A 21,912-nucleotide genomic window follows, 5' to 3' on the forward strand; every position below is an offset into this window, starting at 1 on the left:
CTGTATACATGGAAAACTACACTACATGTAAAATCTAGCTCACCGACTCAACGGCTGTATGGGTTTTTTGGCATCTGCTATATATATCTCTATAAGATAGATATATATATATAGTGGTTAGGGTTTTTACTCGAGGAGCTTATTCTCTAATACTGAGACGTTACGGGGTAAACAACTTGTATAAGGAAAACACCTGGAAAGGTAAGCAAAAAACTAATTTTGAGGCTTCGATGCTCTTGGTTCCATATCTCATTAGGAGCTATTATCTATGAGAGAGGCAAGGCCGCTTTCACACTGTAGTATATCAATCCATAGTTTGTAAACCTAAAAACCCAAACCAGGAGTTAGTAAAACAGAAGAGATGCAAACCTCAGTATAGCTCTCTGAGCATTTACTTTCCTGGTTTTGGCTAGGAATTCTCACACAGATACTGCAGAATGAAAGTAGCCTTGGGCTGCTTTCACACACACATTTTATCAGCTATTTATGGGGCTATTCAGATGAATGTATAAAATATGTGCACATTTTAAAAAAGCAGTATTCAGAACTTGAAATGTTAAAGGGGTACTCCGGTGAAAACCTTTTTTCTTTTAAATCAACTGGTGGCAGAAAGTTAAACATATTTGTAAATTACTTCTATTAAAAAATCTTAATCCTTCCAGTACTTATTAGCTGCTGAATGCTACAGAGGAAATGCCTTTCTTTTTGGAACACTGATGACATCACGAGCACAGTGCTCTCTGCTGACATCGCTGTCCATTTTAGCAACCATGCATAGCAGATGTATGCTAAGGGCAGCATGGTGGCTCAGTGGTTAGCCTTGCAGTGGTGGGGACTTGGGTTCAAATCCCACTAAGGACAACAATAAATAAATAAAGCTTTGTTATTATAATAACGTCAGCAGAGAGAACTGTGCTCGTGATGTCATCAGAGAGCATTCCAAAAAGAAAAGAATTTCCTCTGTAGTATTCAGCAGCTAATATGTACAGGAAGGGTTAAGATTTTTTAATAGAAGTAATTTACAAATATGTTTAACTTTCTGTCACCAGCTTATTTAAAAGAAAAAAGGTTTTCACCGGAGTACCCCTTTAAAGGGGTTGTCTGGTGAAAGGCAGTTTATCCCCTATCCGCCTGTTGGGACTCTGCAATCTCCAGAACTGGGACCTGGCTCTCACAGAGCGTGTGCTGCAGCAGACATGTGCTTCATTAATTTCTGTGGGAGTACCTCAGATGCTCAAGTGATGTACTTTGGTGTCTTTGGTGCTCCCATAGAAAGGAATGGAGAGTTGGGGCCAGACAACCCCTTTTAAATGACCATTGAAATCTATGCAGAGTGTAAAACATGGATGCCTTTGGCTGTCTGTGCAGGCTGGGAGTTGTAGTTTTACAGATGCAGTATACAGTACGCTTGTTCCCCATCAGCTTTTCTCACAAATATCTGATCTCTTTCAGTACCAGTGTGGAAGATTACTTATGCCTTAATCTTTTTGCAACTAGTTCCATAAATTCTTCATTGCGTTAACAGACCCTAAGGCAGGATTCACATGCTATAATACAGTGACATTATAGTATCCCTATTGCAATCCACTCAACCCATGTGGTCCAACTGAATTAGCTTAAGGTCCTTTTACACAAGTGGTAGATTATTGGGCAAATGAGCAGGGGATGTGAAGCCAATAATAATACATTTTAATGGCTGCACAATAGATTGAGCCTTGTAAAGGTCGAACTGTGTTCTAGACCTCAGACTTCAAGCTATCATGTATGGGCCATGCTACCATACAATGTACAATCAGGTGCATAGGGTTTTATGGGGTTATACTAACACTAGTAAAAATCCATCCAGTAGAGGATTCCACACTTTTCTTCTATTGGAGTCAAACAGAATCTGACAGAAAAAATAAATTTCTCGGTCGCTCTTCATTGGGGGACACCTTCCTGATGGGCATATGCTCTTGCCACTATGAGGCGCTGACACTAGGAAGAAAAAAAAAGTCTGCTCCTCCTAACCAAGATATACCCGCCCACCTGCAGTGAGTTAATCAGTTTTAGCTAGTGTCAGTAGGAGGCAAGACACAGGTCTGGGTGCTCCCCAGACCTGGTCTTAGTTTATTATTTTCTAGTAAGGGCTGTTTATTTAGGTTCTTTACTCCCTTTTGTTAAAATTTTTCAGGTGCGGGTTCAGGAGCATGGCGCTAGCTGTTCCCCCATATTCGATAAAGGGGCACAGACATAGAGTATGTACAGTTAATCCCTTCTCACCAGCGCCTGGAGGTTGTACCCTGGGTTTGGGTCCCCCCACTGCCCCTGCTCGCAACCGCTATCTTAGCCTGGTATGATGCAGTGTGGCCATAAGCTGGTTTAAGATGCCTGAGGTGAGTATGTTCTTCCCCCCCCCCCTTTCCGGCACAGGAATTAAGGGGTTAATATTCTCTTTTTGGTGTCTTTTAGCACAGTCACTTGTGGACTGGCTCTTGTGGTTTGAGGATATGCCGTTCCTCCAGAGGGAAATTTAAGGGGTCATTGGCCCAATCTTTAATGGGGTAGGGACTCCTACTTGTAGTCTCAGGGCAGCCGTTGGCTTTTGTAGCAGCTCCCTGTACTTATTGTGCTGCAGATCCCTGGGGGTCAACTGTAGGAAGACCCTCCCCCTGCTCTGGCGGCGCTGCCTTCAGAGCACTCGACAGGAAAGGATCTGTGCTTCTCCTTAGGGAGCTTAGCTCCGCCCCTCTCCTCCCTGCAGCAAGCCCTCCGGACTTGGCACGCTGTAGGGGACTTTAGTGCTACCAGGGATGTCGGAGGCTGTATTCCTCTGACTCCCTGGTTAAGGACCGTAGTCTTCTCCAGCCCGGCGGGACCCTTCCCAGCCGGGCACCGCTGCTCTCCCGCCGCCAGATGGACGGGGACCTCGGAGCTTACCTCCGCCCCATCCTGTCTCCTTCAGAGCGGGATCCGTTCTTATTATTTTATTTATTTCCTCACCCAGCAGCCATATGGTGGGGGGGGCGGGGGGGGGGGGGGGGGGGAAGAGTTCCGCCATCCTTCCCCTAATAGGTGTTGGTGGATGGACGGGGACACGGAGAATATCTCTGTCTCTCCGTCCCCCGTCTCCCCCTTCCAGTAAAAAAAGTGGGGCTCTATTTCCCCTCCCCGGCTGGTCGCTCTTTTGGAAGTGGGTGAAGTGGGCATAGCACCACCTTCCTTCCCCTCCCCAAGAGGTGGAAAGCACACTAAAAAAAAAAGTGAATCTCTTCTGCTGGTCTCTCAGACAACTTAGTGATGGTTGGAGCCCTCTTGTGGCCTATAATTAAATTGTGCCTTATTTTCCATGCACCCTGTACTATCTATTGCTTCTCGGCCTTTTGGCTAAGGTCATGTGTAGTATCTGTTCTTATCAGTTTAATTCCTGATACGTCCCCTATCTGGGGACCCTATATTAAATGGATTTTTGAGAACGTGGGCCGATTTCAAAGCTTTCGTCGCCCCATGCATTGACCCGATATGGCAGTATCTTCAGGTACAGTGCACCTAAAATATCTGCTGTGCTCTTTTTTTTCTGGGATCTTTTTGTCTCCATCACCCTTTACGGGACCTTATCTGACACATTGCATTGAGTCAGTTGAGGTATGCCTCTGGCATACCTGCTGTCACCAGCGTTCTCATTCTGTCAGAGACATATGTGACTCGCTGTGGCGGGTTGTGCCAGCGATGTCATGTTTCCTTGGAAGTTACCGGGGTTACAGTCAGGACTGTTTCTCCTCTACCACCGGTTGTCATGACTTGTTTGCCATGTCAGCAGATGTTCTTGACGTGTACATACGTTATTCCCTCCTCCACAGGCTCCCACATCTGCGTCTGCTGTCCTGGATCCCCACGTCCGGTGTGAGGTCTCCGTGGAAGTGTCCCTGCATTGCACTTGCTCTCATTAGGCCAGACAGTAGTCTCTTCTGTCACTCATCTCACAAGTGCAGCGTCCGCGGCTGGATTTCGGTACCCCACTACTAGTGCGAGGTGATTGCTGGAGTGCCCAGTTGTCTACATGGACCCATACCAGTAAGCCAGGCAGTGGTCTGGTTTTCTCTGCCGCCTGTCGCTTCTCCAAGGGCTGAAGTATCTGCGGCTGATGTTCTGGTACCTCATTGCTAGTGCGCAGTGTCCGGTGGAGTGACCTGGCGTGTCCTGTGGACCCCATGCAGGGCGAAAGGGATACAATCCACGGCTCCTATGCCTCCCCCGACCTCCCAGGGTGACGGGGATTCTATTCATGGGTTCTAGGCTTCACTGCCTTTCCACATGCATCACAGGGGCACAGTTATTGCCCATCTGACTGTCCCCCCTTATCACCGGCGCCTGGAGGGGCACTCATTACGCCAGACTGTTGTCTGCACAGTTTCCGCCGCTGTCAATCTCCCATCTCTGGGCTGGCGCATGCATAGCTGTGGCTTCCCGTACCTCGCTGTTGGTGAGAGGACTGTCAGAGGGTTCCTGCAGGCTCAAGGGTCTGCTGACAGCCAGTCTTAGTAGGGGTGTGAATCACCAATAATTTGTCGATTCGATTCGAATCGCGATACCAGGGTGGCGATTCGATATATCACGATATATTGCGATATTCCCTATTAAAAGCTTGGGAAAACTTAATCTAGCTGAGAAAGAACAAGATCCCGCGAGAGTTGTCCTGTGAGTGCGTACGTTCTCCTTCCTGTTTGTTCTGAGTCTGTAGTCTCGCGGTAGCAGCCTGCGCGTGGGACAGAGCTGATAACAGGTACACTGCCAACTAGTGGTCAGGAGTTTGTGTTATAAAAAAAATAAGACAGACAAATAGGACTGTGACTCAGTGAGTGAAATACAGTAAATGTTAATTATAATAATTTATAAAAAAAATCGATTCTCAGAATTTTAAAATCGATTCAGTATCGCGGAACAAAAAATCGCGATAATCGCGCAAATCGATTTTTTCTTACATCCCTAAGTCTTAGTCTGCATGGTCTCCTACACCATAAATTTGGCAGCACTCCTGTGCCATAATGTCTGTGTGAGGGTTCGAAGGAGTGTTCCTGTGTACTCAGGAATCCTCCACCTGTTAGCCGGGTGGCTGTCTCCGTAGTTTACTGCTACATCGGGTCAACTACCAAACACTTCCCACTGCGAGGTGGAAGTTCAGGTAACCCATTGCCTAGGCGTAGTCCCAAGTGGGTCTCCCCATGTTGCTCCATGAGCCCTCTGCAATGCGCCACATGCTGGTTCGTGGGGTTTCCTACTTTATCAGGTCCCTCTCCACATGCCTGCCGCTCTCATGGCTTAAGGCTGGTAGCCCACTTTTAGTGTGTGGTTCTGGATACGGGACCCGATGTGGCCATGGTCCCTATGCCAGATAGCCAGGCTGTGTCTGCATGGCTTTCTAATCCACCAGGTCACTTACCCCATTCCTTCCGCTCCAGCGACTGCAGTCCAGTGACTCCTTCCATGTGAAGTTCCACAAAGTGTGCCTATGGGTTCATGGGACTTCTTCTGTGTCTGCATGATTCTTGCCACATATGCATCCCTCAAATCTTGCATCTAGCAGTCCTGGTGTATTGTACCATTAGGAGTTGGGGTGTGGGCATCTCCTGCATGTTCCATGGCTTTTTATGGCTACAGCTGCACTCTCTGTTCCCTTTTTCTAAGAGTGCCACGTTGGTCTGCTGGGGCATGGTTGTGACACACCATTAGGTGCTGAGTGTCTACCATTCTGCTGGACTTTTGGATGTCTGCGGTTTCCTTCGTATCTGCAGTTTGGTACCCCTGTACTATCATGAGGTAACCATGTCTGTGTCCCTATGTGTGATAGGTCCTCTGCAAGTGTAGAGTCCACCCTCCCTTCTGTTCGGTGTGGTGTGCCTGGGGCCTTCCTGTGATCTTGTTCTGAAGTCCTGGGACGTTTGGGCACCTCTGTTCTGGCAGGGGGCATGTTGGGGCGACACAGTCAGTTCAGGCCCGCCTCGGCCTCCCAGGTATTTTCCTTGTTTCCTGTGCAGGGTGGCTCAGGCGTTTGCTTTGTTGCCATGGACATGTCTAAGATGGCTCAGTTGGCACCCATCTGGTCCAGGATTTCACCCCATTGGGGTGTCCCTCTCAACTCTGTTGTTTGCTGTGTGCGTGTGCTTCTTACTCTCATTTGTAGCTATTTCTGTTTCTTTGCCCAGCACCTGTATTCAGGATTCCGATCCCTTCATATCTCTCTATGTTGTCGTAGGGTTGCTGGGGGGCTATGTCCACCCAGTATTTTGTCCCATTGCCATAAGGCGGCATTTCCCTGCTTTGACAGTGCCTGGCGCACTTGTCAATCCCCCTTCCACAGAGGGTAAGGGGATCTGGGAGCAGGCGTGGTCGATGCTTGGGTTTATCTCTCGAGCACCCCTTGTGTTTCCCTTCCGCTAGGGGGACTATTTGGCTGAGCGCTATCCTCTGCCAAGATGGAGCCATCTCTCTCCTCCTGTTTTTATTTTAATTTTTTTTATTATCTACTACATCTCCTGCAGCCTTGGCACTCTCCTCTGTTGGAGGTGTCTACACACTAATGTATGGCTTATCGACAGCCAGTCTAGCCACTGTCTTCCAGAGTGACCTTCCTGTGTCCCATTCCTGGGATAGACTGCTTGGTTTCCCTTTTTGTTTTTTTCCTCCGTACACGTCCTGACGGAACAGTGCTTCAGAGTGCTCTGGTCTTCTCGTACTGCTGGGGTCCAACTCTGGTTAGTCTCCTTGGCTTGGACACTGTCCTAGACTGCTGTGGCGTGCCTTCTTTTTTGGGTTGGCCCTCCTGGTGGTTTGGGCCTTAGTGGTGGTTGAGGTCTTGGGCAGGGGTGGCTATCCTGCCCAGACTTCTCTGTGATTGCATTGTGGGCGGTCTTTCTGTACCGCACTTCTTCTTGTCTTGACAAGGAAGTTTGTCTCCTGGAGCGTGTCGTGGCCATTGGGGTACCTTCCCCTTCAGGTACAAGTCTTCCAGGAGCCTCCAATGCAGTAACCTCCAATTTCCCATGTCGGCTACTCTGCTGTTCTGGAATGCTCCTTTTAGGGCCTTTTGCTCCTTCTTGGCTGTTTATACTTTCGTGTACGTCTTCCGGGTGACTCGGGAACCTCCAGTTCCCATGTCTGTCTCCTTCGGGGTCCATGTACTCCCGGGATGGGGGGCGTTCAGGTCATCCGAATTACACCAATCAAGCTAATTTCGCTTTCTGGGTGCTCACGGCGGGCCCCTGGGACAGGGGTTTTGGGTCTCCAGATGTTCTGGTCATTGCTCTTATGCACCAGACCTCTCTAGAGCCTGTTTCTGTCTCTTTCCTTTTTCCAGTGGTTTTCTGGTCTCCACCTCTGGTGCTCACCTTCTGCTTAGGCTTACGCTGCTCTTCCTGGTGTTTTTTTTCCGCCATGTCCTCTTGAATCGGTCAACTCTGGATTGGTTCTCTTGTTTTGCCTTTTTCCATTTTTGTTTCCCAGCTGGGCTAGTCCTCTGTCTGGTTCTGTGTTCCTTGGTTGATTTTCTACCTTCTCCTGGGATGGTTCTGGCCTGGCTGGCTTCCTAGGTGACCTTTTTCTTGTCTCTCTATATGGAACGTAGGTTTAGTCTGTGCATAAGACGGTCCCTTCCCTTGGCGTCCTAGTCCATCTCCATGCACGTGGGATCTTCCGGAAGCTCAGTTTCTGGGCCTCGGTTATCTCTGGCCTGGGATCTCGGCTGCAGGCCTTATGGTCGAATGGGTTCGGTCTCTGACTGTTTCCCTTTCTCTAGTGGTTGTTATTCCCACCCTAGGGGACTGCTTTGGTACGTCCCATCAGTAAGGTGTCCCCCAATGAAGAGCGAGTATTTTTTTTTTTGTACTAACCGTAAAATCTCTTTCTCTTATCCTTCATTGGGGGACACCGCACCCACGCATATTTTCCTTTTTTGTCCGGATCATCTTTTCTGGGTCTTTATCCATGATTCTTTTACGGGGTCCTTAGGACTTATGTCTTTGGTTGGCTTCTCCTACTGCTTTGTGACAAAGCTGATTACCTCACTGCAGGGGGGCGGGTATATCCTGACAGGGAGGAGCTGACTTTTTTCCCCTAGTGTCAGCACCTCCTAGTGGCAAGAGCATATACCCATCAGTAAGGTGTCCCCCAATGAAGGCTACGAGAAAGAGATTTTACGGTGAGTACTATAAAAAAAAATCTCCTTATCCGTGAATTTATAGGTGAACGTAAGTCCTGCATAGGCCTCCTGTACCTCTTTGGGAGCCCTTTTACTGCCAAGTAGAGTGACAATATAGTCATGCGCATTAGCTGATTCCTAGTAAAAAAAAACACTGCCTCTGACTCCTTCTGGATCCGCATTCAAGAGGCTAGTCATCTTGTTATGAAAGAACAGTAAAGAGTGTCTCTAAGGGACTTATTATATGGAGCGGTTATTATCTAAACCGGCAAATATCGCCCTGTGTAATAGAGCCCAGCGGTCAGCCAACAAACAGGTAGAATCTCATTTGTCAGCTAGTCCTGGGGTTTTGAAAGACTGAAAATTGTTGTTTGTTGGTGGCACATCTTCCTGTGTAATAAGACGTGTGTAGCCAACAAATGATCCTGTGATCATTCATGTATTTCTGCCTGCCTGATACCAAGCCATGTAATAGGCTCAGTATACAAGATTGGCACTGGTAACAGGCTGGAGTTGACCGTGTAATACAGCCCTCTGTTTACTCCTAAGTCAAGTCTGATTCCATTAGTCTTTAGCATAAAGCACATGGAAGGACTAAAAAAGCAGAAGAGCCTGTGTTTCTGTCTTCATTTATTGACTTTCTTTCCTCCCTGAGGTCCAGATAGTCTATATAGGATCTTCTATAGGATCTAGGCTATGCCACATTGTGGAGAAGATGAAGGAATATTCACAAGGGTGGATGTTTATCATACTTCCCACTGTGGGTTGGAGCCGTTGCAGATTATCTACAGCAGACCCCAATGAAGTCAATGTAATCTGCTGCTGATGTTCCACGGAGGAAAAAACACTGTAGCCGAAACCTGTAGCTGAAAATGTGTTACTGTGTGAACGTACCCTTAGACTTTGTTACCATGTAAGATTTGGGCATGCATCACACCCCAAAATGATCACCAAAAAAAAAAAAAACACAGCAATGCACGCCCTATTGTTTTCAATGGGAATTCGCACTGCAGTTTACACTGAACTGCAGCGTGTATGTTTGTGGATGCGCATTTCAAATGTCAAAATACAAATGACCTTGTGACATTGGACATATTACTTAGGAATAAGCATTGAAAATGCAGGACACCGATTAACCCCATTCAATAGGGCCAATAGATATCCACAATTGAAAATTAAGGGCAAACCTTCTAAGCATGCAGCAGAAATCCAAGGCTACCGTCAGAATTTCTGCCACCCTTTAAGGGTGCAATCCCACCTGGTGTATACGCAGCGTATTTCACGCTGCGCAAAATTCACGGCAGCAGCGGGAGATACGCTGCGTATTCCTTGCTCACTATACACCCAGGGCTTTCCGGCGGCAGCCCTCTTTTTGCAATGAGTTTTGGAGGCGGGGCCTTGTGCCGCCGTGACTGACATGCGGCTCCGCCTCCAAAACTCGCTGCAAACATAGGGCTGCCGCCGTAAAGCCCTGGGTGTATAGTGAGCAAGGAATACACAGCGTATTTCCTGCTGCTGCCGTAAATTTTGTGCAGCGTGAAATACGCTGCGTATACGCCAGGTGGGAACGCACCCTTAGGAAAACCTCCGGATCCTGGGAAATCTGCTCTGAGGGAATAACACTTGCAGGAAATCTGCAATGTTCTCTAACAAGGGTGGGTTTTGTTCATGTAATTCTTCCATCTTGTATTGTCTTGGCCTCTTCCTGTCACCCACTTTTTGGCATATAGATTCCTAAGAAACAAGTGCTAGAATGTATTGGCATAGTTGGTGTAGTCAGGGGTGTAACTATAGGTGGTGCGGAGGTAGCAGTTGCAACGGCGCCCTGTTACAGATTTTGTATTGGGGCCCTGGAGCTACAAAATCCCTGGAGCTGGGTGTAGTAAATTTAGGCCCCTTTGCTGGCACTTTGGGGGCCATATATTCCACATTTCTTTTTTTTTTGTCATGGTATTAGTGAGGACAAGGCCCACAGGACACCCGATATAGGATTAGCATCTTTCCTACAAATACATTGGGGAAGATTTATCATAACCTGTCCAGAGGAGTAGTTGCCCATAGCAACCAATCAGATAGCTTATTTCATTTTTGAAAAGGCCTCTGAAAAATGAAAGAAGCTGATTGGTTGCTATGGGCAACTCAGCAACTTTTCCTCTGGACAGGTTTGGATAAATCTCCCTCATTATTTTAACCCCATAATGACGCAGGATGTAAATGTACGTCCTGGTGAGCTGGTACTTAACGCACCAGGACGTACATTTACGTCCTATGCATAACTGCGAGCATCGGTGCGATGCTCGGGTCATGCGCGGCAGGTCCCAGCTGCTGATAGCAGCCAGGGACCCGCCCGTAATGGCAGACATCCACGACCGCGCGGATGTCAGCCATTAACCCCTCAGATGATCAATACAGATCACGGCATCTGCAGCATCGCGGTACTTTGAATGGATGATCGGATCGCCCGCAGCGCTGCCACGGCGATCCGATCATCCAGCATGGCGGCCGGAGGTCTGGCCGTCTCCCCGGGATCTTCTGCTCTGGTCTGCGATCAAGCAGACCAGAGCAGAAGATGACCGATAATGCTGATCAGTGCTATGTCCTATACATAGCACTGAACAGTATTATAAATCAAATGATTGCTATAAATAGTCACCTATGGGGACTATTAAAGTGTAAAAATAAAAGTAAAAAAAAGTGAAAAACACCCTCCCCCAATAAAAACTTAAATTGTCCCATTTTCCCTATTTCACCCCCAAAAAGTGTAAAAAATATTTTCTATACATATTTGGTATGGCTGTGTGCGTAAATATCCCAACTATTAAAATAAAAAAATAAAATGTTAATGAAGGTGATCGGCATGAACGTAAAAAAAAAAAAAGTCCATAATAGCTGCTTTTTTATAACATTTTATTCCCTAAAAAAATTCATTAAAAAAGTATTAAAAGTTTTATATAAGCAAATATGGTATCAATAAAAAGTACAGATCACGGCGCAAAAAATGAGCCCTCATACCGCCGCTTATACGGAAAAATGAAAAAGTTATAGATCTTCAAAATAGGGGGATTTTAAACGTACTAATTTGGTTAAACAGTTTGCGATTTTTTTTTAAGCGCAACAGTAATAGAAAAGTATGTTATCATGGGTATCATTTTAATCGTATTGACCCAAAGAATAAAGAACACACGTCATTTTTACCACATATTGTACGGCGTGAAAACAAAACCTTCCAAAATTAGCAAAATTGCGTTTTTCTTTTTAATTTCCCCACACAAATAGTAGGAGGAAAAAATAAAAACGTAAAAATTTAATTGTCTGCGTCCTTAAGGCCCAAATGGGCTGCGTCCTTAAGGGGTTAAGGTAGTGTTTCCCAACCAGGGTGCCTCCAGCTGTTGCAAAACTACAACTCCCAGCATGCCCGGACAGCCAAAGGCTGTCCGGGCATGCTGGGAGTTGTAGTTTTGCAACAGCTGGAGGCACCCTGATTGGGAAACACTGTTTTAAGGTATAGTAACAGATGACAACGTCCTTTCCTGGTGACAACTGGCAATGTTACAGACTGCTGGGCATCATGCATAGACATATATGTATGTATGTGTATATATATATATATATATATATATATATACCATTGCAGATCCTGACATCTAGGCTATATGACGGCTAAGCCCCAGCACAGCAGGAATTGGGTACGTCAGCCGGATGGTATGTGCAGTGGAGCGAGGGTACAATGCCCCCTGGTCCTCCCCCATAAGCCGTTACTAGAGGGGGTCGCCGGTAATTGTGCTGCCCACGTGTGCCCGGCACCAGCCCTGGCAGCGGCAGATCAGGGTGAGGCTCTTTGTACAGCAGCTCCTCCCCATCGGGTGCACAGCCCGGCACAGTGGGGTGGTCGCTGTGTCTCTTTCCCTGGATGTGTCTCTTCATGGTGGATGGATGTGCCCTGTATGCCAGGATCTGAGGATGCCCGCTGATGCCTGTGTGCCAGTGATGATGGTGTCTTCTTCTTAGGCTTCCTTCAGTGTGGATGTGAGCTGCTCTTCTTCCTGGCTGCTTCTCCTTCTCTGTCTCTGGATCTCTGTCTTTCTCCCCATTTCTGGGCTGGGGGCAGGGTCACTATCATTCTGCTGCACAGAAGCCTCTGGACACTGGCTGTGGATGTCACCATTGTCATCAGGCTATGGATGGGAATCTCCCTTCACCTGTCATTTGCTTTTAAGGTTTTCCCTGGATGCCATATTCTTCTCTGTCTGTCTCCCTGGATGTGACACTGTTCTTTGCAGTCTCACTGGATGAGACTCTGGATGTGATTGTCCCTTCACACTTGGATGTCCCTTTACTTTGGCGATTGCTGCACAGATCCACAAATTCCCTATAGTTTCCGTATTCTCCCTTACAAGGGGGTAAGTGTGTAGTCCTCATAGAATTGTCACGTCACCTTACCATATGGGGGGCATAGGGTTCATTCTGCCATCACTTACTGTGCATAACCATACATAACCATATCACATCCATGTAACATGTAACCCTAAAACATGAGGAATCTGTATTACCATATGGGGGGCATAGGGTTCATTCTGCCATCACTTACTGAGCATAACCATACATAACCATATCACATCCATGTAACATGTAACCCTAAAACATGAGGAATCTGTATTACCATATGGGCGGCATAGGGTTCATTCTGCCATCACTTACTGAGCATAACCATACATAACCATATCACATCCATGTAACATGTAACCCTAAAACATGAGGAATCTGTATTACCATATGGGGGGCATAGGGTTCATTCTGCCATCACTTACTGAGCATAACCATATATAACCATATCACATCCATAGTGTCATACCTGCAACATGTAACCCTAAAACATGAGGAATCTGCATCATATATATGTTGATAGAGTAAAGCTATATATATATATATATATATATATATATATAGATATATAGATATTTATATACACATATATATATATATATATACCTATATATTTCACTCTTCTTGACCATTATTCCCATCCATAGTGTCATACCTGCAACATGTTTATGTCATGCGCCATATAGCCACTAAAACATAAGGAATCTGTCTTATCATATAATGTCATATATCTATGTTGATAGAGTATAGCAACATATATAAATATAAATGTTCACACACACACACATATATATATATATATATATATATATATATATATATATATATATACGCACACATCCAAGTCCACAGAAAGCCAATCAGTAGGTGCTCGCCATCATCTGAACCCTGGTCAAAGATCCAACGCTTCAATATCCAGAGAAAAGATTGCAGGGCTGCGATCTTTCCTTTGGATATATATATATATATATATATATATATACACACACACATTTATATCATCCTTCTGGTAGGCCATTCTCCACCTGTGTGTTTTAGTCATTTTTCCATATATCATCACATTCCCTCCCACAGTTCATTATTACTACTACCTAATATTGTAATATTTTTGTGCCAGGATATGTACAGTATTGCAATTTTCTACAGCCAGACAATGTGTTATTGGCATGTAACATGCATCATCATGCCATCATGCAGTGCCTTGTCATCATAACATTCAGTATGTGACAGATCTGACCTGTCATGCCCTGATGCCATTTATATGGCATCTCGGGGTATGGATTCTGTCACATGTATAGATAATGATTGGTTAGCAGGAGGCTATGAGTGGATTACATTAAGAAGATGCAATAGATAGGTGTGTTCAGTCCAGGTCTCTATCACAATATGAACACACTATACATTTACATTGTACATTTACAGGAAAGCTTTTCAGACAGGTGCAAGTTATACATTGTGTCTGTTAGTGGTCACATAAGCAGAGAGAGAATCCAAATCCAATTTCCATTAGAATATGTTATATCGTGATTGTGCGCAATACCATGAAAGATATGTCATCAGGGAACCCACACAGTGTATTTCCAGGACTCAGGCACAAGGCTCTTCTGTGATTGGTTGATTACTGAGCTGATCCAGCAATCCAGAGGACGTCGGCAGAGAATGTGTTGCTGGAAATGTCTGCTTACATCTCCATATGTGCTACTCCAATCATAGCTGACATAATGCACATCTTATCTGCATTTGTTTCTTCAACATTTTTTAAAAAGAATTTTCAGATCAAGCAATGGAAGAGCATGTTCCCTTACAGACTGTCCCCAAATCCTGAGAACAGGGAATCACTAGTTGTCATAGCATTTTAATCCCAGCTGAGCACATTTTCATGGCATCCAAATGTGACTTAGGCCAATATCCCTTGGCAGTATTTAGGTCAATATTTTTCATCAGTATGGGAAGCCATAAATAAGAGTGGATTGGGAAAACAGAAGATACACTAATCTTTTCATTATCAATTTACCGCATTTAGGTTCTACTAGTACTAGGTTTGGGGTATACAGTGGGGCAAAAAAAAGTATTTAGTCAGCCGCCAATTGTGCAAGTTCTCCCACTTAAAAAGATGAGAGGCCTATAATTTTCATCATAGGTATACCTCAACTATGAGAGACAGAATGAGAAAAAAATCCATAAAATCACATTGTCTGATTTTTAAAGAATTTATTTGCAAATGATGGTGGAAAATAAGTATTTGATCACCTACAAACAAGCAACATGTCTGGCTCTCACAGACCTGTAACTTCTTCTTTAAGAGTCTCCTCTGTCCTCCATTCGTTACCTGTATTAATGGCTCCTGTTTGAACTTGTTATCAGTATAAAAGACACCTGTCCACAACCTCAAACAGTCACACGCCAAACTCCACTATGGCCAAGACCAAAGAGCTGTCAAAGGACACCAGAAACAAAATTGTAGATCTGCACCAGGCTGGGAAGACTGAATCTGCAATAGGCAAGTAGCTTGACGTGAAGAAATCAACTGTGGGAGCAATTATTAGAAAATGGAAGACATACAAGACCTCTGATAATCTCCCTCGATCAAATGATCACAAGAACAGTGAGCAAAAATCTCAGAACCACACCGGAAGACCTAGTGAATGACCTGCAGAGAGCTGGGACCAAAGTAACAAAGACTACCATCAGTAAAACAGTACGCCGCCAGGGACTCAAATCATGCAGTGCCAGACGTGTCCCCCTGCTCAAGCCAGTACACGTCTGGGCCCATCTGAAGTTTGCTAGAGAGCATCTGGATGATCCAGAAGAGTATTGGAAGAATATCATATGGTCAGATGAAACCAAAGTAGAAGTTTTTGGGAAGTTTTTTTTTCAGCAAAGGGACTAGGACAACTGATTAGTGTAAAGGAAATAATGAATGGAGCCATGTATCATGAGATTTTGAGTGAAAACCTCCTTCCATCACCAAGGGCATTGAAGATGAAACATGGCTGGGTCATTCAGCATGATAATGATCCCAAGCACACCGCCTGGGCAACGAAGGAGTGGCTTCGTAAGAAGCATTTCAAGGTCCTGGAGTGGCCTAGCCAGTCTCCAGATCTCAACCCCATAGAAAACCTTTGGAGTGAGTTGAAAGTCCGTGTTGCCCAGCGATAGCCCCAAAACATCACTGCCCTAAAGGAGATCTGCATGGAGGTATGGTCCAAAATACCAGCAACAGTGTGTGAAAACCTTGTGAAGATTTACAGAAAACGTTTGACCTCTGTCATTGCCAACAAAGGGTATATAATAAAGTATTAAGATGAACTTTTGTTATTGACCAAATACTTATTTTCCACCATAATTTGCAAATAAATTCTTAAAAAAATTAGACAATGTGATTTTGTGTATGACTAAGGCCCGGTTGTAGGGCTGAAACGTGTCACTGATGTTTATCATGTCCTTGTACCGTGGTTACATTCTGCAATAAAATGCTCTGTTCTGCACTTGCATCTTGTGCTGGACATTTCCTTTTCTAATGTGATTTTATGGATTTTTTTCTCATTATGTCTCTCATAGTTGAGGTATACCTATGATGAAAATTACAGGCCTCTCTCATCTTTTTAAGTGGGAGAACTTGCACAATTGGTGCCTGACTAAATACTTTTTTGCCCCACTGTAAATATTGATGTAAAATATACTGACCAAGTGACATAGTATAAACCCTTTTACAAGTTCGGAGAAAATATTATTTTATTGTATGATCAAAATATTAAAGGAGATGAATCTCCTATTTCTTCAAATGAGAGGAACTGGTTCCCTAAGGCTAGTTTTACATCTGTGTCAGAGGTAGCTCCGTTCACAGAATCTGTCAAAATAGCAGGACATAAGCCGAGAAAAAAAACACTGGACCCAAATCCTGCTAATAAACGAAAACCAGAAGAAATGGGGTCCGTCAGGCCCTTTGGTGTCTGTTGTGCAAAGGACAGTCTAAAAATTCAGGTTTGGTTAAGGTTGTATTCAGTACACACATGGAATGGGGGGCTCAATCCAGTACTCTAGTACAATGGGTGCTACTCAGTGAAAAAAGATTCAATATATCCCATAGAAAGAAAGCTACACTGAAATACAGTAGCACACCAAAAGTATGTATTATAAATATACAAATAATCTTTATTGCACAATTACATAACAGACATATGAAAAAATCAGACACAAAAATGTTATTAAAAACAATTAAAACTGGCCTATTAGAGCCAAAGCACAATTCAGAGGAGAGGCCATGAACCCCCTCCCCTGGAGAAAAGCACCCGTCCCTAAAGATATTATGAAATGTTATACCTGATGCACCCCAGTCTGTACATATGATCAAATGTTAAAAAGTTGATAAAGGTCAATAATTTCCTAATAACATGTCTTAATACACATCAATCAATAAGTGTCATAATGCGGTATAATGTATAAAACCATACAAAAAAAACACAGGTGCATATAGTAATAATTGTCATATGGAAATAACATATACAACTCAATACGAGGCAAGTATCCCAGACTGGAGGGTATCCAAGATGATAACAATGGTGCAACAGGGACGAGGCCACCAAGAACCCCACACGTTCCGTCGCCTCCTGCTGCAAATACAAGTGGTGACAAAATCACCTCCCAGAGCAAGGAAAAAGTATCAAAAAACTATTTATGCCCACCAAAGGAACACTTCCTATTTCCCCCCTCCACCCGCATCACCCCTTAGGCCCATGACTACCTATTTAGAGCAACTGTGCATAGATAATAGAAACTTAAGTGCTGTAACGGGTAACGGCAGGTGGTGGTTCCTCTGGGCCGGTGTGGATGATGACGTGAGCCGTGCCAGAGAGCGGAGTCTAAGGTGCCGCTGGTTTTCACCAGAGCCCGCCGCAAAGCGGGATGGTCTTGCTGCGGCAGGCAACACCCTGGTCGCTACCCCTGGCACGACTCGTCCACACAGGTTCCTGGGATGTGGAATGGTACAAAAGGAAGCTGGCAAGACGAGGTCAAGGTAGCAGTAGGTTAGGGCAGTTGGCACAGGTGCAGGGACAGATAACGGAACAAGGATCAGGAACACGGATATCAGGAACACAGTATGCTTTCACTAGGGCACAAGGCAACAAAGATATGGCAGGGATACAAGGGAGGAGCAAGTACTTAAAGATAGGGTGCAGGTGTAGACACTTAATTAAATGTCCGGTCCATAGGGAGAAGAAAATGTTCCATATACAGTCATGGCCATAAATGTTGGCATCCCTGAAATTTTTTAAGTAAAAGAAGTATTTCTCACAGAAAAGGATTGCAGTAACACATGTTTTGCTATACACATGTTTATTCCCTTTGTGTGTATTGGAACTAAACCAAAAAAGGGAGGGAAAAAGCAAATTGGACATAATGTCACACCAAACTCCAAAAATGGGCTGGGCAAATTATTGGCACCCTTAGCTTAATATTTGGTTGCACACCCTTTGGAAAAAATAACTGAAAACAGTCGCTTTCTATAACCATTAATAAGCTTCTTACCCCTCTCAGCCAGAATGTTGGAACACTCTTCCTTTGCAAACTGCTCCTGGTCTCTCTTATTGGAGAGGCGCCTTTTCCCAACAGCAATTTTAAGATCTCTCCACAGGTGTTCAATGGGATTTAGATCTGGACTCATTACTGGCCACTTCAGAACTCTCCATCACTTTGTTGCCATCTATTTCTGGGGGCTTTTTAACATATGTTTGGGGTCATTGTCCTACTGGAAGACCCAAGATCTCGGACGCAAACCCAGCTTTCTGACACTGGGCTGTACAGTGCGACCCAAAATCCATTGGTAATCCTCAGATTTCATGATACCTTGCACACATTCAAGGCACCCAGAGCCAGAGACCGCAAAACAACCCCAAAATATCATTGAACCTCCACCATATTTCACTGTAGGTACTGTGTTCTTTTCTTTGTAGGCTTCATTCTGTTTGTGGTAAACTTTGTGGTATGTTCTTTCCCAAAAAGCTCTATCTTGGTCTCATCTGTCCACAAGACGTTTTCCCAGAAGGATTTTGGCTTACTCAAGTTCATTTTGGCAAAATGTAGTCTTGCTTTTTTATGTCTCTCTGTCAGCAGTGGGGTCCTCCTGGGTCTCCTGCCATAGCGTTTCATTTCATTTTAATGTCGACGGATAGTTTGCGCTGACACTGAGGCTCTCTGAGCCTGCAGGACAGCTTGAATATCTTTGGAACTTGTTTGGGGTTGCTTATCCACCATCTGGACTATCCTGCATTGACACCTTTCATCAATTTTTCTCTTCCAGGGAGATTAGCTACAGTGCCATGGGTTGCAAACTTCTTGATAATGTTGCGCACTGTGGACAAAGGCAAATCTAGATATCTGGAGATGGACTTTTAACCTTGAGGTTGTTGATATTTTTCCACAATTTTGGTTCTCAAGTCCTCAGACAGTTCTCTTCTCCTCTTTCTGTTGTCCATGCTTAGTGTGGCACATACAGACACATAATGCAAAGACTAGGTGAACTTCTCTCCTTTTTATCTGCTTTCAGGTGTGATTTTTATATTGCCCACACCTGTTACTTGCCCCAGGTGAGTTTAAAGGGGCATCACATGCTTGAAACAATCTTAATTATCCACAATTTTGAAAGGGTGCCAATAATTTTGTCCAGACCATTTTTGGAGTTTGGTGTGACATTATGTCCAATTAGCTTTTTTTCCTCCCTTTTTTGGTTTATTTCCAATACACACAAAGGGAATAAACATGTGTATAGCAAAACATGTGTTACTTCAATCATTTTCTGTGAGAAATACTTCATTTTCTAGAAAAATGCCAACATTTATGGCCATGACTGTATATCCCTCGTCGGTCAGGATAAGGTTCGGGGTCACAGGCATAAGATTGCGGATAAGATAGACCGGGGTTTAACTTGCAGGCAGGGAGCAAGCTCACCACATGTCCTCACTGCATGGCGCCGGAACCGGAAGTCAAATATACTGATTTTGTTCAATAAAGTTTGATTTCGTATTAAAGTAGTACAATAATAGTAAAATAAAATAAATTGGGTATTGTTTTATTAGCATTAAGCTACAGAATAAAGAGAACATACACTCAGAGACCATGGTGCTCATGCAAGTGCCGCATCCCTTCAAATGTTTACCAGTGCTTCTTCTTGCTATTATCATAAATTAATATATAAAATAAATATCAATTATATGTCAATTCAAATATTTAAACTTAGTATCAAAGGGAAGAAAAAGAAGTACATTTTCAAGGTGCTTCTACAACTATGTAGTATCTATATGCTTCTTAGTGATGACCCTACAGCTACAGAAAATACATTAGCTATGGATATATCTTGCAACAATTGACTTTCAGACTATATTATATGGTGGCCAGATAAACTTCTCCACCATCATTTTTACATCTCCACAACCAGGTACTAGATAGAGTATATATTTATAGCATGAGGCGTGAACAAGCTTCAACAACATCCGCAAAATGGCCAAACGGGGGCTCTTGCAGTATTATTTGTCCCTCCTGCCGTAACCCTGGACTTCAAATTAGTAAAAACGTTTTTGCTGGTACAAATCTACGGGGTGAGTGCCACAGTTATTAGCATTCTTTCTCTTGATATATTGTCTGTCTTCTTGCTGTTGGCATAACCCCCCCCCCCATCTGCCCACATTACCCTCACCTCTGTTATCTACTAGTAATAGGTTTAAGCACCTACGGGGTGAGTGCCACAGTTATTAGCATTCTTTCTCTTGGTATATTGTCCGTCTTCTTTCTGTCGGCATACCCCCCCCCCCCCATCTGCCCACATTGCCCTCACCTCAGTTATCTAATAAGTAATAGGTTTAAGCACCTACGGGGTGAGTGCCACAGTTATTAGCATTCTTTCTCTTGATATATTGTCTGTCTTCTTGCTGTTGGCATAACCCCCCCCCCCCCCCCATCTGCCCACATTACCCTCACCTCTGTTATCTACTAGTAATAGGTTTAAGCACCTACGGGGTGAGTGCCACAGTTATTAGCATTCTTTCTCTTGGTATATTGTCCGTCTTCTTTCTGTCGGCATACCCCCCCCCCCCCCCCCATCTGCCCACATTGCCCTCACCTCAGTTATCTAATAAGTAATAGGTTTAAGCACCTACGGGGTGAGTGCCACAGTTATTAGCATTCTTTCTCTTGGTATATTGTCTGTCTTCTTGCTGTTAGCATACCCCCCCCCCCCCCCCCATCTGCCCACATTACCCTCACCTCAGTTATCTAATAAGTAATAGGTTTAAGCACCTACGGGGTGAGTGCCACAGTTATTAGCATTCTTTCTCTTGGTATATTGTCTATCTTCTTGCTGTTAGCATACCCCCCCATCTGCCCACATTACCCTCACCTCAGTTATCTAATAAGTAATAGGTTTAAGCACCTTTAGGCCTCCTTCCTATGGTGGTGCATGGCGGGCCCATAATATATGAGGGGAAAATATGTCTGTAACACAATTCTACGTAAGAAGAAACTGCCATGTTTATCCTTCCCTGTAAAATCAGAGTAGTACCTAGATATGAGCCTATCCATTTCTATGTAGTGGGCGAGGGCAGAATAAGCTAGTGGTAGGACCTATCCGAAATGCCCAATCTTCTTAGATGGCAATGCATTTCCGAAAGCATTCTGCTGAAAGAATTAACATGAAGCCTCTGGTGCTCGTTGCCAATCAGTCAGATGGACTGAAGCTTTATTACTAAACAGGGTGCTTTCACACACTATTTTGTAAGGAAGTTCCCACCCATCTGACCCATTTCCGTGCAGAATTTCTGAGTGGAATTTTGTTTGAAAAATTTGTAGTGTGAATGCGCCCTTAAGATCTCTAAAGCTGGGTTTGTAGGTATTACTTTGGTCAACATTTTGGAGCTTACTATGGTCAGTATTTTTTGCCAAAACCAGGAGTTGGTGAAAAACACTGAAATGTGCAAATCTTTTCATTTTAGTTTTTCTCTGTGTCAGTTCTTATCCTGGTTTGTCAATGTTATGATGCAAAGCGTCTAGGTGAGAATTTCTCTATAACAGTGGTCCCCGACCTTTTGTACCTTGTGAGCCACTTTTAACTTTTATTGTTGGTTGTGAGCCACTTAAAAACTGAGATATGAATTTGCAAACAAACCCGAAATTTAACACTAGTATTATACTATGCAGATTGGCATTTTTTTTGGGTGATTAGAATATTTCTGCAATTATGTAAATTACAAATGCTCCCTGCAAATGCAACCAGGACCACAGCTCTATAATATGAAGTTATTGTTTTCTGTACAAATCCATGGTAAAAAAAAAAAAGAAACTCTTTAGCCCTCATTTATCAAAAT

General features: G+C 44.2%; 1 protein-coding gene and 1 non-coding gene across 10 annotated transcripts in view; both read left to right on the forward strand.

The window, feature by feature from the left end:
- The first annotated feature begins 3,346 nt into the window (after positions 1-3,346).
- Positions 3,347-3,533, forward strand: LOC130359809 (U2 spliceosomal RNA). The gene has a single exon (XR_008890474.1). It is a non-coding gene; the product is annotated as a U2 spliceosomal RNA (small nuclear RNA).
- An 8,223-nt stretch (positions 3,534-11,756) lies between these two features.
- The window catches only part of MACF1 (microtubule actin crosslinking factor 1), a 303,966-nt gene continuing 293,810 nt past the window's right edge, over positions 11,757-21,912 (forward strand). For 2 of the 9 annotated variants that reach the window (XM_056556591.1, XM_056556593.1), the window contains exon 1: positions 11,801-12,573. The gene's annotated coding sequence lies outside the window, so the exon portion shown is untranslated. Of the gene's footprint in view, positions 12,574-21,912 lie in introns of all 9 variants that reach the window. The other 7 variants (XM_056556581.1, XM_056556595.1, XM_056556594.1 and 4 more) reach the window with 7 other exon arrangements.

This window comes from Hyla sarda, chromosome 2 (genome assembly GCF_029499605.1).
Source record: "Hyla sarda isolate aHylSar1 chromosome 2, aHylSar1.hap1, whole genome shotgun sequence".
Classification (NCBI taxonomy): domain Eukaryota; kingdom Metazoa; phylum Chordata; class Amphibia; order Anura; family Hylidae; genus Hyla; species Hyla sarda.